The sequence below is a fragment of the Amblyomma americanum genome, chromosome 8, assembly GCF_052857255.1.
Source record: "Amblyomma americanum isolate KBUSLIRL-KWMA chromosome 8, ASM5285725v1, whole genome shotgun sequence".
Classification (NCBI taxonomy): Eukaryota; Metazoa; Arthropoda; class Arachnida; order Ixodida; family Ixodidae; genus Amblyomma; species Amblyomma americanum.
The window spans coordinates 96,810,564-96,827,422 of NC_135504.1; the positions used below are offsets into that span (position 1 = coordinate 96,810,564).

General features: G+C 46.7%; 1 protein-coding gene across 1 annotated transcript in view; it reads left to right on the plus strand.

Moving 5' to 3' along the window:
• LOC144102015 (calcium-binding protein E63-1-like) overlaps window positions 1-16,859 on the plus strand; it is a 92,063-nt gene that overhangs the window by 3,242 nt on the left and 71,962 nt on the right. The window contains 1 exon segment of the mRNA XM_077635276.1: window positions 9,167-9,235. The gene's annotated coding sequence lies outside the window, so the exon portion shown is untranslated.

The window sequence follows — 16,859 nt, forward strand, 5'->3', positions numbered from 1 at the left end:
CTGGTAATATGGAATACAGGCTCCTTGCAATAGGGACAGCCATGCTAACCGAATGTGCCGTACGTATTTGCATAAGTGTCACATTTTTAGTGCCCGCAAGATACCCATTGCACTCTGCTCTTTGGCCTATCCAAAAATGAAGTGCTAATCTTCCAAGGTGGCCATCTTCCAAATCGCCCACTCAGAGAGCAAAGCGATGGCGGCTTAGGTCGTACAGGCTACAAGAAGACAAGTAACCAAACTTGGGCGTCTTTTAACCTGCACAAATTTTCGGACCGCAAAGAACTGAGGAATCAAATTCAACGCAAACACAGCTCACGAACAGCATCGCGCCGCGTGCGCACCCACAGGGCACTTACTTCATTAACGTTTATGTATTTCACATGTCCGAGAAGAAGTTAGAGCTACAGTCGGATACAGCTCAAGAGCGAAGTGGCCTCACCGCATCAAAGGACCACCTTCCAGCCAATTGTGTCGGCCGATTCTCATGAACCCCTTAGCGTGACAATGCAAGGAGCGGCGTGACAATTCAGCACGAGACTATCCCCGACCATGGAAGGAGGGGAATATCCCCTTTTATCAGCCATTCCCTGCATTGTTACTGGTAGGGGCATGAGAGTTGGCCGAAGCCATTGGCTGGAAGGGGGTCCTTTGACGGGGTGAGGCCGCTTCGTTATCCAGTTGTATCCGAATATACTAGCATTTCGCATCTGAACTAAAGTGGTTGTTTTAAATCAACAGCTGTAACATCGCAAATGGCAACCGCAACCTCGCGTGGTTATGGGGCTTAGCTGTATGCTAATCCGAAATACGCGGTTTCGATCACTGCCGCGTAGGTCGCACTTGGATAGAAGCGAAATGCTGGAGGTCCACGTATTGTGCGATATCACTTCACTTTAAAGAAGACCAGGTGGTTAAAATCATCCGGAGCTCCAATGCGGCGGGCGTCCCTCATGGCCTGAATCGGTTTGGGACGTTAGACCCCATAAACCAAACCAAAGAGAGGGAAGGTAAGAGGAAATGTGGGAGTGTTAACAGTAAGAAGGCTACTGGATACTATTTTAGATATACCCGTTATAACTAGTGGTGAAGCTATTTAGAACGTGTAGAAACATGTTTACACCCAAAAAGTGTCATTGCGATGATCCCCGCGATGTTACGTCCTCGGAAAAAAGACGAGGGTTTTGAATAGACGGAGACCATGGACATCGAAACTAAAAAGGGCTTATCACTGTATCTTCAATGCTGAAAATCACCTCGAGGCGCAGACTCGCCTCGCAGCATGTCTGAATTAGCCCGAGCAGAGGTGAGAAAGCGAGAGCGCTACAGCCTCAGCGCATTGCCCAACCCCAAGTGAATTCCACTTCGCGCTAGCGCAAGCGCCGACAATGTGAACCTCACTCCGCGCGAGTTCGTTGAGCCTCGGTTGAGGTCCCCGTTTTAGCCTCAATTAGTTTAACCATTCGCCAACTTCCGGCGACCCTGGTGCTCGCAGACCGTCGTCAGCGTGAGCACGAGGCCCTCGCAGGCGCCCGGCCTCGTAGTAAAGGGCGCCGGCGCGAGTTTCGCCTGCACAATAGCAGACGATGCTTTTGCTACGGCCGCTCAGACGAAACAGGGAGAGCGTCCACGGGGTGCGTCTCTGGGCGTAAACAAGCCGGCTGGAGCAACTGCACGCCCCGTCCCCGTTGCTTTCGAAACATTTTTGGCTGCGCGCCCCGGGGTCACACTGAAAATACGCCCGGCGCCACGAGCGGGGATAGCCCAGCCCCCCGCGTATAGCTTGTACCGGCGATATATATAGAGAGCGGTATACATTTATTAGCGGTGCGGCCAGATGCGGGGCAGGTGAGCGTAAAACACGGCTAGCGTCGGACGGGCTGGGTGTAGAGTGGGGAGTTTATTTGGTGACCCGGAGGTTTGTAGTCACCCCCTATCTTCGGAATCATTATAGCGACGGCGCAGTTACGGGGAGGGGTGGAGGCGCCCCCGAGTAACTGATGTTTGTGCGCGGTGCTGAGTTGCAGTGCGCAGCGGTAAACGAATGTGTTACATTGAGGAGATCTGTATCGGCGGTGCTTATGCGATCGTTGCAGGATTTGAGGAGGACGCGCCCTGAGGACGCACAGAGTAAACTTTTTTTTCTTTTGCGTTCCTCATACAGTCTTTGACGTTTAGTTCCTTGGCCTTTATAGTGCATCGTAATGAATCTTAGATAAGCAACGAAACAGCGAAATCGGCACAATTGTATACATAACGATCCACCTGTTAAGGCATCGTTAAGGCACTGTTCTCTCAAGACGAACTTTAACGTACATTTGCGTACTAACACATCGTTCTTCTCTTATTGCCTAATCAACACTGTGTTACCATTCCTTCTATCTGTTCAGTGCACAACTAAGCAACGATACATTAGTTTCTCGATTGTAAACAAGTGTCGTTATTTTAGCTTGTTTTACGTGCGCTTAGCAATTTTCCAGAACTTGTAGTTTGCTGGCTCATTTTTTGTCCATCAAGGAGAACTTTTATCAATTACACGCGCTTCGAAACTCAATTTCATAGTCATCACTGCTGCTGCATAGTCACAAATATATGCGTTTACACTGATTGCATTGGAAGAACTTTCTTAATCATTGTCCTGCTAACATCGACTGGTTGCTACCTGCACAGGAAACTACGGACAAATAAAAGCAATAATTTGCCACGCAATATTGGCAAGCACAACGCTACAAAGAGATTTAAAGCGCCGATTTTTTTTCTTTCTATCAGAAGCAACTTATTTCTAAGGCAAGGAAAAATCGCAAACGCGGAAGTTTTCTGCACGAATTAATTGAGAGCAAGGGAAGTAACGTTACGTTTACAACCTCCGAAATGCAACTGGTCACTTCACCACCCAATCGAAAAGCACGACACAAAAGTTTCTATACACACAACAGGCCTTCTGTAATGTTTCTGACCAAAAACTTGTAACAGATATTTTTGTAGTATCAAAGAATTTTTTACAGTTATTACAAAAGTGTACTGCAGAACTACAGACTAAAAAGAAGGGCTACATAAGGAACTACAAGACTACAAAAAATACTAAAAACAACAGGAAAATGAATCGTCACGACAAAAATTCAAAACATTTTGCTGTATTTCTGACACGGTTCTGACGTTTTTTTCGACTGTGCAAGGAAGGGTCAGTAGCACGAGAAGCTAACAGGTCGTAAATTGCCTTGTTGCATACATTGTAAAGCAGATTACTACTACTACACTACAATAATACCATACACTCTCAGCTACTCGATCCAATACACAGGCGAAAAAACTGCTCGTTGTAGTCTACAAGCATGAGGAAAGAAAAGTGTGTCCTTTTCAAACAAAAAGCATACAGTAGGCATTCCTGGGCGTGGTGCTTTCTTAGGTTCAACGCCTCTTCCGAACTGCGGCAGCTGAATAATAATCGCGGTCTCTTGCATTTCAAGGCGAATGGAAAAACTGTCTCCATCGCTTGAAAACATTATTTACGGCAGACACGTTCTGCAGCGAAATATTTGCGAGAAGAGGAAGGTTACGCCACTAGCTGTGCAGAGAAGCAAGCTTTTCAGGTGAGACTAGTGCACAATTTCTCCGAAAAAGCTAATGCATTAAACGTGTGTGAAAACAAGAGACAGAGTACATATATGCCAAAAAGAAAACGGCATTGGAGAGTTGCAGAATGCGGAAGCTTTTTGGAATGTATCGAGGAAGTACAACCAACAGAACACATCAGCTTCGGTTACTATTCGTCTTCAGTAGACGCTTCAGCAGGAAAGATAAAGATCTCACTTTGGGTAATGAAAAAAAAACAGAACTAAGGAATAATGTCTTTTTGTTCTAATAAAAAACATTGAACACAACAGTATGAATTCAGAACTGCATAGAAACACATCAGAAACAACAGAAGTACTGCGGGACGTTTAAGTAAGGAAGCGTGACTTCCAGTTCGTGTACATACGGTTGGCGTAAGTCAATATCTGACGTGTACTTCCAGCTGGAAATGAATGCACCCGCTTAAATTTAGTGCATATTTTAACATTATATAGTAAAAATGAAGAAATAAATGTCAGGAACGCCTCTTAGAATACATGGCAGGGGCAAATCCAGTGGCCACTTTATTAGTGAAAAACTTTTTCCAGCCAAAAAGTTTTCAAGCAGCACAAATGTGTACTATGGCTCACTTCGATAAGTTCGTGTCGGTTTCAAAATAACTGTACGACAGAGCTTCATTAGTAAAAGCTTGAGAACAAACTCAGCGCTAAAACCTCGAGACAAAGGAAACAAGTGGCAAACAGAGCGCCGTCCTCGCAACATTTTCTTTTTTGTGCTTCTTGTCTTATTCCCTGTTTCAGTTCAGTAGCGAACGCTCGTTTTCAGCATGCACGTGTTGGTGAAGTAAATGGGCTGCTTCCTTCTAGCATTCAACGTTCTAAGTTAAGCGTGCAGCACTCTGTTTGTCGCCTCTTTGTCCCTTGTTTTTTTTTGTGCTGGTTTCCTTAGGAAACATAAATCTTTACCAACCTGCCCAATTCGAGGTCTTAATCGTTTTTTAGCCGAAGCCAAGTGACCACCGCAGCAAACCTTTCATGAATTGGCGCCCTCCGCAGTGCTTTCGCCTCAACAGTTCCAATCCATCCTGATAAAGCTACACAGAAATACTCCGGTAAAGGTACACTCCGCTAAAGGTACACATAAATACTCCGGGCCGCATGGCGAACCAAGTCATTTTACGCTACTCAATCAGCCCCAGTTACGCCCGCCTTTCGATTCCTCCGAACCGCCGTCACAACGCTGTTTTCTGTAGAGCTGCGCACGCTGATCTTGTCGCTCGCTACCAATGCGGGTCACGTACATTTATACACGTGCTGCGGTGAGAGGCGATTCAGTTCACGCGCGCCTATCGCGACGCGTGCGGCGGTCGTGTCGTGCTTCCCGCGTGAACGGCAGCCCGTGACGGACAGTGCCGGGGACAGCACCCCCCGCTTGTACTAGGGGGGCGGCAGGCGCTCGCTGATCGAAGGCCGGACAGCCCGACCATCGGCTCTCGCTGCACCGACCTTGGCTTTTGTTTTGGTGCCGTCCGTCAGCGTGATCCTGTCAGTGCGGTGCAGTGCGCCCTGCTGTCGGCGCCGTCCTCGCTTCTGCCGCAGCAAGCAAGGAGCAGTCTCCCAGACGTGCGGCTAGCGGCGTACGCACGTTGCACAAGCGTGCTTCAAGAGCTTTCTGGAAAACGTAATTTTCTACCCCCTGCTCTTTGAGAATCAATAAGGGCTCTCAAAGAACTCGCCGAGAGTTTCATCGTAGTGAAGAAACTTCGCATTCCACAGCTGCGCGCAGTGTGTGGAAAACCTTGTTCCCGAATAACCACCTTCGAGAGAGGCTTGCTTTCTCCAGCGCCCGTTTCGTAACTGGGCTGAAAAATGAACACGGCTGCTTGCAAAAGAGCTGTCTGCGGAAAACTGATGTGCTTGCCGCGAGTCCGCGTGTTTCCGCGTTTACCGCAACCCATATAAAAAAAAACAAAGAAAAGCGAATAGAGAAACGCACAAGCTGTTTTTTATTTTTACCCTCCAAGTAGACCACGCAACCGCTGTAAGCTTGAAATTATTGGGTACTTCTTAAATTCTGATCGTCTTGTTACGCAGCTACTTTGTTTGAAAAGGAAAGCGGAAAGAACGGTAAATTGTGAAAAAACTCATAGCTTTAGCCCATCCTTGGGGGAGGGGGGGGGGGGGATAGTAGGTATGCACCCTACCCTTTGCCGTAATTAGTGTGGACCTGCATGAGTGCCCTTAAAGGTGTGCACACGACAGCTGAACCGAATAACCGCACATCACATCACATCACTTTACTTCCCTGAATGATACCTTTGGCCTGTTTATTTGAACGATTGGTCGACTCAGTTTTATTACACGAGGCACGAAATTCGATGCATACGTTGGGACAGTGACCCGTTGAACAAGGCTCGTCTAATGAAATTCAACCCGGGTCAAAGAAGTCGGTGGAAAAGGCATTTCGGCGTAAGACTTGAAGTGGGTGACCTGTGCGGGAGATGTGAGGGTGGAGGGGGGGGGGGGGGGGGCTCCTTAATGAAGGATAAAAAAGCTTCCGACACTAGCACCGATAGATACAGGTCAGCGCACCGAAAAAAAAACACCATCCACGTTGCAATTTGAGAGATGATATTCTAAATTTGTATCAATATTAAAAAGTGAATGACTTTGGTGGCAGTGCTCGGTACTGTTTCTGGTACGCTTGGGCTTATGGATGGTTTACAGTTCCAGGTGACCCATGTGTACGCGTGTTGTTTGTCTGCTGCGAATGTAACACAAACGATTTTTTCGAGAAAGAAAAGATTTTTTTAGTGGGCGATATTACTCCAGTCAAATGAAAACGCCAGGATAAGTCACTACAAACGTTAATACACGAACCTTTGTACAAGCGTATGAGATCAGCAGTAGAGTTCCAAAACATGTAATGTAAAAAAAAAGGTAATGGCTGTGGTGAAAATATGCTTTTAAATTCATTGGAGTTGACAGTCATAGTACATTGTGAACAAAAGTGTAGCACGTGGTTTACGCTATCTTGGAGGGCCTCTTGATACCAGAGGTTTGTCGCTAATATAAAAGAAGAATGGTAAGGTCAGATGATGAAGTTCTATGCGACGTCGCCAGTCAATGGGAGCGGATTTAACAATTATTATTTGTGAAAAGGACTGGCAATGCGATGCGTGAGGAATTCATTAATCCATGCAAAGGTGTTTCGACGTAGGTTTAACTCAGAAAACTTTAATGTTATGCGCTGATTGGGAAACTAGTGGTGGTTTGGAGATTATTATCGAAATTTGTGCGAATGTGCGAGGAATGGAAGAAATTATTAGAATCTGTGAACTGGGTGATTTGAGAGGTGGTGCCTTGCTTGCGCGCCCACTTAAATGTCAACGTATTCTTTATTGCAGCAGGGCCACATGGGAAACGCTCCCAGTGCACAAGAGCTGTATGGCGGGGAGTTTTCGGTTAAGACACACCCCAGCGCCGTTTTCTCCGAAGTCCCTTGTGCTGCCTTGTTAGCAGTGCCCGGCAGGTACCCTTATTTGTGATCGCACTGAGGATTGGGTTCAAATTCGTTTTCTTGAGTGGAGGAGATGTGTACGGCGGAGCCCAAGTCTCCATTGGCATCAAAGTTCATGTTTTGTTTCTTATTCTGGCCATTCCTTTACGTCATACTTGGCCATGTATTCTTTACGAGATACAAGATTAAAAAATAAGAATGGCCCGCATGTGTACACCTAAAATCAGCCAACAGCCACCGAAACCTAAAGAGCCACAGGGGAATTTTTTTTTCTTCACTCGAGAGTAAAAGTTAGAGAAAAGGCAGGAAAACGGGATTCTTGACAAATGAAACAAAGTGAAACAAGGGTTTAGGGGGGGGGGGGGGGGGATGAGTTCGCTAAGCCAATATTTCGACAAAGTGACGAAGGCAAGTTCACATTTGATGAAACGTTAGATACCAGACTGAGGCTCACACCCCAACCCTTGTTCACTTCGTTCGGTATTGTCGAAAGTAGGTCAGACAGCCACCGCTGCAGTGCAGTTTACAAAGCACCAAATGCAACATGCCATAGTAGTGGGTTAGGTTCCCACCAGCGACATGTGCCTATCTTTTCTTCTGCTTTCTGGTAAATTATCCTCTATAAAAAAAACATAATGAGCTACTAGTTTTCAATACAGTTGAAGAGCATAAAAAAATTCGTCTACGCTCTTCAGGGTTTCGATGACGGCTGGCTCTTCTAGATGAGGCTGGGGCCGTATTCTACAGGCTGTCTATTTCAAAATGGCCATTTCGCGTCCGTATGGTCCTCTGTCATTGGTCACTCAGATATACCCGCGGCTTTCAAGCGTCTGTGGAAAGTGACCCGGCCAGTATGTTGAAGGCGACCGGATCTCACCGTTGGCTTCATATCGCAACTAATGGCAACCAGTGGGCAGCTCCAATCGGCTGTTGTTTACAGAGCGCTGTGATGCACTTGATCATTAGCTGCATATCTCATTCAATGCCAGCGAGTGGTGACGTCCCGTCGTCAAACACCCAATGGCCGTGTCGCTTTCCACAGACGCTTGAAAGCCATGGGTATATCCGAGTGACCATTGACAGAGGAACAAATGGACGCGAAATGGCCATTTTGAAATGGACACCTTATAGAATACGACCAGTGACGTATTACGTGCAAAACTGTTCCTTGACGGTGGATATAGTGGTTAGTTTTAGAGCTGATTTCATGTTTCGCGAATAGTGATATGCCTCGTTCTTTGCAAGTGTGTCATGATCTACAGACGAAGGGCGCTGCGATCAAAATAGACCGTTAAACATCCTGTCCTTAGTGATTTGCGGCACAGTTGCGAAGTTTTGGAACTGAAGAGCAGGTTAAGTAGATGCCATGAAGTAAACAGTGAGTCAAAGAAAAAGTTTTGGAAAAAGGAGTAGATAGAAAACGCCTGATTCAACGAAATTTTTGGAGCCCTTCACTAAAGCGTCCCTTATAGTCTTAGTTGATTTGGGACATTAAACACCCATAAGCCAAACAAAACAAAAAAATGCAGTTTCTTTCGTCCTCGGGAGTAGATCTAAGCGCGAAATGCTAGAGCTGAACCCAGGCAGCACTGCGAAGGACGAGTTATAGATGGTGCTAGCCGCATTTTTTTTTTAATGGATGTCGTCCCACTCATGCTGCGCCATGCCCAACCACAAAGCACTCCTGCCGCCTACCTTGCCGAGGCACAGAACCAGCCAGAAACGCACGCTTGCTTGCCAACTTTACAGAACAGCAATTAAATACATCCATAACACTAGAGGTGGTGTTCTGGCTTTAAGAGCGGGCCCTAGCCCGTCTGCTAAGCAGCGCCCTGGCTCTCCATTTTTTCTTCTTAGAATCAAATCCTAGCGTCTGGGTTTTGTTTAGCCCCAAGGAAGGGCACACAGCAAAGCAGACTTGACGTATGAGTTACTTGCGAGCGATGAGCTATAGTCACTGTAGCGCACACAGTGCTGTGTAGCATGAACAGTGCCCTTTCCGTCTTCATCGTTTTCCTATGTTCACTTTTTATGTGTGCGCAGCTCGTTCCTAACAATACACACTGTGCTGCAGCTCTGCCGAAGACCACTCGGCTAGCCTTCGAGAGCCCGCACCGCGTGCCTCCGAGCTGGATCCTTTAGGGTACGCAAAGCTCACAACCGTCCGGTCACAAAGTTTCGCAAAGTTTGCTTCATGCTCCACCTCAAGCTCACCGCAGCTCGGGGAAGATGTTCACCCGAGTTTGCCGAGAAGGGAACTGAAAGCATTCCCGTTTAAAACCAAAACCAGCACGCTGATGGAGTTTTTTCTCCAGCTGAAGCATTTTAAAAAAATCTTTATAAAATATTCATTACCCTTCTCGTACTTGGGAGGAACAGTGAATGGGATCGGCAATCTAGCAGAATAATCATAAAGGGAAACAAACAACGACCTGGTCTTGCGCTCTAAACCCGAACACGTCTATATAGGACTAGAGTAAGGTGTCCTCTAAGCACACACGCTTTTATAAAAGGGTGTAGGCTAGAGGACGGCTTACTCCCGTTTTTACTTCTTTCTGTTTATAGTGTGGGTGTTCTGCTTCTGCGTTGCTACGCGCAAGCTTCAAGGCGACGAATGGTTTGTACAGCCGCCGTTAGTCACTGGAACTAGTTGTGATGACTGTGAGTTGTCGTTGCTGTAAACATCTCATCCGAACATGCAGAAAAGAGGGCTCTCACCTCCTGCATCAGCCGGGGTTGCGTAGGTGAAGATGCGTGTGCCACTCAAGACCAGTACTCTTGTACACAGCCTGACTCATTCTCCAAACCTCAACGCAACGGGCCCTTCACTACTTGCGGAAAAATTTAACAAAACTCTGGACAGCGGATAAAGGTGATGGTAAAACGCCTTCCGCGGCGCCTTTGATGATATATATTCGTTTCATAGCAATCGTTCGCACCTGCACGCCGTTAATAACGCCTACGTACCCCAGGATGACATATTTGATATATTCGGCAAGCGGAAGCCGCTTTTCAAGCTTTGCAAGGGTCAGTATTGTGTTCAAGCGCCGCTTTTGCAATGCTGCAGCATCGACGTCAGCCGCTGTGATTTGTTTTGTGGGCAAGGGTGCTAAAGTTTATGAAGGCAAAGGTAATGCTGGCATTTCACCCTTCGACAACAAAGTTCTTTTGATCGCGTTCATCACAGTGTTGTCTCCCCCGTTAAACAGAAAAGCGTTGCTACTGCCCCGACGAAATGACCATTATCGCGGTGAGGACGTTCACATGCAATGCTTCAAATTGTGCCGTACTCGCATATAGTAGCCGGGGCTTCTGGATGGGTTGGCAAATAGCTTCGCGTTGCTTTGAAAGGAGGAAAAAAAAAGTCTCTTTTGTGCGTGACATGGGCCTTTCCTGCCCAATATAATTTGGATTTTTCACTTTTTGTCAGTTTTCGCAAACAAAGGCTATGGACAAACGTCATGTAATAATATTTTCAATTGGTTGAAAATTTCGTTTGCTCTCGTTGCTGTTAAATACACGATTTACTCTAGTTTTGAAATCAATTAAAGGAGCCAAGCGATAGCTAATCGAAGAGACTCCTGTAATTCTATAATTTCTTGGCCCTTTCTTTCGTTGAAACGCTTTAGTTTGCAATCTCAACGATTCGCCGCTAATGCGCGTACTTTACATTTTCTGAACAGCTCGTTAAAGAAATTGTGCTTGCCTCCTCAGTCGCACACATTACTATTCACCTGCCTTTCCAGCACCCATCACAGCTAGGTGAATTATGTGAAATTGTAATTTAAAATAGTGGCATGTCTTCTGATACCATCAACGCCTTTAAAACAGAACAGAACATTTTTTCACCTTTTGCTTCCATCCGCCGCGACGTTCACTACCCGTCTATAAACGCAAATTTTGGATTACTAATAACTGCCGCATTACTGGCCTCACTCGCGAAGCGACCAGGAGTTTTTCTTTCATGTATCGGTTGCGAGCTTGATTTTGACTTTTTATTACACACATTTCCTTCGTTGAATCCTTTGACACTTCTTCGTACAAACGCCTGCTCGCTTTTCTGCTGCGCTCGAGCGCCTTGACCTGCAATGCACCACAAACATCTATCGATCGCTGTGTGCTGATCGTTTCGCGTACAACGGGTCGACTACTAGGGGTCGTATTCCGCAGGCTGTCCATTATCTTAAAATGGCCATTTCGCCTCCGTCCGGTCCTCTAGCTGTCGTTGGCCTGCTCGGGTATACCCGCGGCTTTCAAGCGTCTGTGGAAAGCGACCCGAGAATGGGGAAGAGTAATGGCAACCAGTGGGCAGGTGCGGTCGCCTGCTGTTGACTGAACGCTTCGATGCACCTTACCAGTGGCTGCATACATCGGAGTCAATGCCAGCCAATGGTGAGGTCGGTCGCCAATCACGGAATGGCCCGGTCGCTTTCCACAGACGCTTTTATGAAGCATCTGCATTGTCGATATATATTTTGAAGTCGGCGACAGCCTTCCCTCAAGGATAAATTTAATTTTCTAAGCTGCAATGCTGTCGCGTTCGAGCAGAAGAAGCACAGGCAGTTTAACTTTGCGGTTGTCTAACTTCTCTCTGAATAAGTGACCATCGCACTGACAGCTAGCAGGGAGCACAGCAGACAATTCGAGGATTATTTTTAATTTCATGTCTTCGCCAGAACAGAAGAAAATAAACAGCGAGTTCAGAGACAGTAAATGTAGTAATCCCCGTAATTCAGTCGGACCTTTCCGCCACACAAATGGAGCGCTAGGCGGATGACATCCTTCTACAGCAAGTGTGGCGCACCATCAAAAAGCGACATTACCAACAGAAAAGTTGTTTTCTAATGCTGGTGAGTTAGAATTTTGTCTCGGAGGTTTCAGTGCCTGAAAACTTGTTGAATGCAGGCAGATAGACGTTAATAAAGAAAAGACACTACAGCAGTGGTCCTGACTAACTGCCGAATATTCGGTAATTTCGAAGAATGGGGACCGAAGGCAACGACCGCGTATTATTTTTTCCCAACCTTGGCAGTACGAGTGGTCAGCAGCACAAACGAACGAAAGACGGCTCGGCAGCGCGACCTTCAGTACCTGGTGAAAGCACGGGCGGTGTGAAGCCGTGTGACGATGCGAACGCAGGGTGTTACCGATGGTGGCCTTCGGCTTATTACACTGATTTTTCTCGTCACATCGCTGTCATGCGGTGAAACCAATCTATCCAAGTAAAGCCTAGCGACGGCCCTCGTCCAGAGTGTTTCCTTAAACTTCACTTCCGAAGCCGTTGTGAAAATCAACTTTACCTTGATTTTAATGAGACTGTTTTATTTATAGTGTAGAGGTAACAGGATACGACACCTTATGACAGGCGATGCATACTGCCAAAGCACCCTTCTCGGCTGCTACGATGCGGAGCAAATTAGGCGCAGCAACGCCTAGCGAGCGGTGCGCTTTCAGCATGCCAGCGAGTGGCATATTACTGCAAAATTCTCGGGACCCGTGAGAGCAATGTATTCTTGCTTCCAGGTCAAAATAAGTATGTATTTTATATATATATATATATATATATATATATATATATATATATATATATATATATATATATATATATATATATATATATATATATATATATATATATATATATATATATTTCGCGATCTCTTTCGTGTCGTATTGCATGAATGCGCCAGCATTCAAGCCCTGCTATTCAGAGCTTTGCCGCAATGCCTTCTCCCATGCTGCACGTGGGAATAATAACAACGGATCTGATAACTATCAAACAAAACCTTTCAAAGTACGGCATTAAACAACGCCGAAGACAAACTGCAAGAACAGACAGCCTTTGCAACAGAAGCACTGTGACGCGTATTCGATTTCTGCAAGATATTTGATCAAAACCAAGTTTTTATTCTCTCAACACACCCTGATGTCTAATGCCAGCTTCGGAGTGCACGGCGCACCACTGTGGAGCTTGTTTCTCTTGATTGTCTCGCACAGACAAATATGGCTTGTCTCCAACCGGTCTCTTGGCAGGGACTGATGGACGCCGAACTGTGCCAGGCAGTGCGGAGCGCAGACAGGAGCAAGGACAGGCCACATAGTTGACAGATGCGGCCTGTCTTTCTTGTCTGCCGCCCCATGTCTTGCGCTCAATCACGCCTCGTGCCGACGACATCCGACTCAGTTAAACAGTGGCATGCTAAGAGAAAGAGTGGGGCGACTCCTCAACAATGCTATGCTTAAATTAGTACGAGCTTCGTGTGTATGCGCTAGTGAGCGGCAGAGGTATTGTGTCGCTACTCCGTTCCGTCACTGTCAGGATGTCAGTGACCGGTGCCAACAGGATTTTCAGCAAAATGCTCGCGCAACCACACCGCACTGCGCCAAGGTTTGATTGCACAGAAAAAAACTGAAGTGTCTCTCCCTGTTGTGTGGTCACAAAGCGAACAGCAGTTTGCCAGCTGATTAGTCCAGAACCATAACCGGGAACTGCGAGAAGCGCTAATGTCTTTTGGGGGGCAACGAACTGCACTTCTGACACGGTCTTTCTGGGACTAATTTATTAATACGAAAGTACCAACACCGACCATGAATGTTGTCTCAATCTCTCTTGTGCCAGTCACTAGCAGCAGCGACGCGATGTTATGTTGAAAAATTCAAATAAATATCCATGACTGGGAGTCGAACCCCCGGAGGCACGAACAGATCAGGTTCGCAGGCCGCTGCGCGAGAGCAGTAGGCTATCACTGCAGTTTTTTTCTTTATTGCATGGAAATAGTGCCGAAAAGAAAAGTCTAAGCACGCTTACGCCACAAAACACCAGGACACCTTACGCCTGTATGAACCCTCCTACCAAAACATCAAAAGTCTGGGAGGCACACACATGAATCTAGACAGTGGAGCCAGCTAGGCGGCTCTTGCAGGGCAGCAAACACTCCCCGCACCAAAGCGCATTGTTCACGAAACAAAGATTTCGACGACCGTGGTGATTCGGCGTGGCGTTCCATCATGCGGCTCTTGCAGAGACTAAATAGTCCTAGCAACATAAATAGATCACATGGCACAGCAGTGTTTTTCTTCGCGGGCAAAAAAACGAATACTGCAGGGTGTGATGTCAATGTCTTTTTTAATGGTGCATTTCTTCTGCCGCGAAAACACTCTTTAAGCTGCACACGTCAACGCTGCCTGTGAAGACATGGCTTCATGCTAAGGAGATGCTTGCGCCATGGACGGTGAATTATCGCCTGTGCAATGTACCAGATACAACTGACCATTGTTTTGTGCTGTGCATTGATGCTATCTTCTTCTGGGACATCTTACAACGAACGATTAAGTAGGCTATCACTGCAGCTGAACACGTCTCGTGTCAAACTGCAACACAGTCTAGCGCTTTGCATTGCACGCTGTCGTCTTTATCAACTTCCATCTGCAGCACGAACAGGTCACATAAGCTTAGCCTTAATTAGAGTTCAACTAGACTCTAATATCGTCGCAAGATGCGCCGATGACCCATCAAAGAAAAACCATGAGCCAACCAGGCTAAACACACGTTTTCGCAAGTCTGCTAGATTTAAGCACGTTAATACCCAAGCAATATTTTGTTGTACCGTCAAGCGACGTGGATTTGCAGGAAGGGAGGTGGGGGCAACAAAACAAAGAAAGGTCAGTAGCAAAAGCGGCAAAAGCTGTAGGTGAGTGAAAGTGCCTGACATGAGCAAGCCTCTCAACAAAACAAATTTTGTCAGATCCAAGGAATGAAAGCACTATATAATGTCGAAAGGTTACAACTAACATAATGTTTAAAGAGAAACATGCTGAAATGTCATGTTTTCGAGAAGTTACGGTAGCCTCGAATGAAAGCCTACCCTGCAGTATTGCAGAGAAACCCTCTTACTACCAAAGAAAAAGAGAATTAAAAAAAGGCAACCCCAAACGCTTCGGCTTTCACAGCATAATGACAGCCGCTTCGCGGTCCTAGAAAGCGTCCTTCTTCGTGCAGTACAGCTGAACAGGTGCTCGCGTGGAGTTCTCCACCAAGCCACATTTGTTTTGACCGCACTGTGTGTGAGTTTAAGGACTCGCACAATGGTCCGCTATTAAGAAGACACTGCACTTCTAAGCAAAAGTTTACAAAATAAAGTAACTAGTTTTTGATGAAGCCTATAAAATTTGGTGTTTAGCATTTCATTCGCTTGAAAAGCGCAAGATGTTTCAAACAAACGTTTGATGAATTTGAGAAGAAATCACAAAACAACACAACTTCGAAGTGTTTCCTTTATTCTGAACATTTTTTTGCTTCATATTGAGAAAAAAACACTAAATGCTTCAGGAAAAGCGCATCTCGGTCGCTCACGCGGGCTGAGTCTACCGCAAAGGAACTTGTGCGGCTCGTGGTTTCTTTGACGCATTAACACAGCGTTTAGAACGCGGGGTTAATCCCTCAAACGACGAACCAACTAGCCCAGACCAAAATTATCACTGATGGTGCTTTCGTTTGACTGCCGTAATTTAATTAAACATGTGACTTGGGGCGAGAAGTGTTTACTTTATGGGAAAGTAGAGCCTAAGGCACGTTCGACCTATGCCATTTACTTTCCCTTCTTTATATCGTCCCATCCCTCACCCTCTTCGTTACTGCAACCGTGTCGGACCTCAGCATTATGCACAGAACGTCTTCAAGATACCTTACAAGCGTGGTGGTGGTAGTGGTTTTATTAAAAATAATAGTAAAAAGGAAGGAAAAGATTTTTGTTAGCCCCGACATCTGCCATCGATACTGAAGCACCTGAGCTGGGGCAGCGGAAATAAAGGACAGCAGGCAGAATGGAGAAATGAAATGAAAGAGGTGAGGGGACAGGAATAGAGGACAGGGGGAGAAGTAATATGTACAAACTATTTACACAACGAGAAATGTGTCCAGGTTGTGCGCGTGATTAGTTCATTTTAGAGGAATTAAATCACACACGCGCACAGCACTGGGTAGGTTACAACTGGAGTGGGGCGTCCAGTTATTAATCGTTCAAGGTAGAACTCGCGGAGCGTTCGGTCACTGCGTGTAACTACCTGACGGAGAACAGACGGGACGTCAAGCCCGTGTGTTCGAGGAATGCACAGAGGCTCACCAAAATTCGCTCACGAGTGCGCGCACTGCCCTGCGGCCACAATAGCGTCTTGATGGAGTCTGGTAGTATGCCCTATAGGCCGCGAGCATATCGCGACTAGCATCGGCGAACGCGGAGCAGCGAAGGAGCAGATGTTCTAGTGTTTCCACTGCACCGCATCCGTCACACACATCACTCGTCGCGATTCCGTGACGCACCCGTCGTTCCCCGGGCCACACGCAGCCAATGCGCGCGCGGAGGATCATTGCACGTTGTGACCGTGTAAGTGCGCGACAGCCGGTGACACTGTCGATGCGCTCACCTCCCGCGATGCGTGGGTCGGGGTGCTGCTTTCGGAGATGGTCGTGGATGGCCGCACGCACGTCCTCCAGCGCAAGGGGCAGATCGCTGGCAGGTAGTTGGTGAGCAGCGCTCGTAAAATTTAAATTTTTTGGTGTACCTTGGGGAGTTCGAAAGTTGTTTTATTATACCTGATTGAATCAAATGGAACGATTAACGTACTGGCACATCACTTACGTAGAAGCGCGAAGTAACACGCTGGCAGGAAATGGGCGGCACACGTAGCCGCTGATCTTCGCATTCATTGTTATAATCGCCGAACCACTGCACAACTACCAGGAAAAAGCGCACGCACACCGGGGGCCA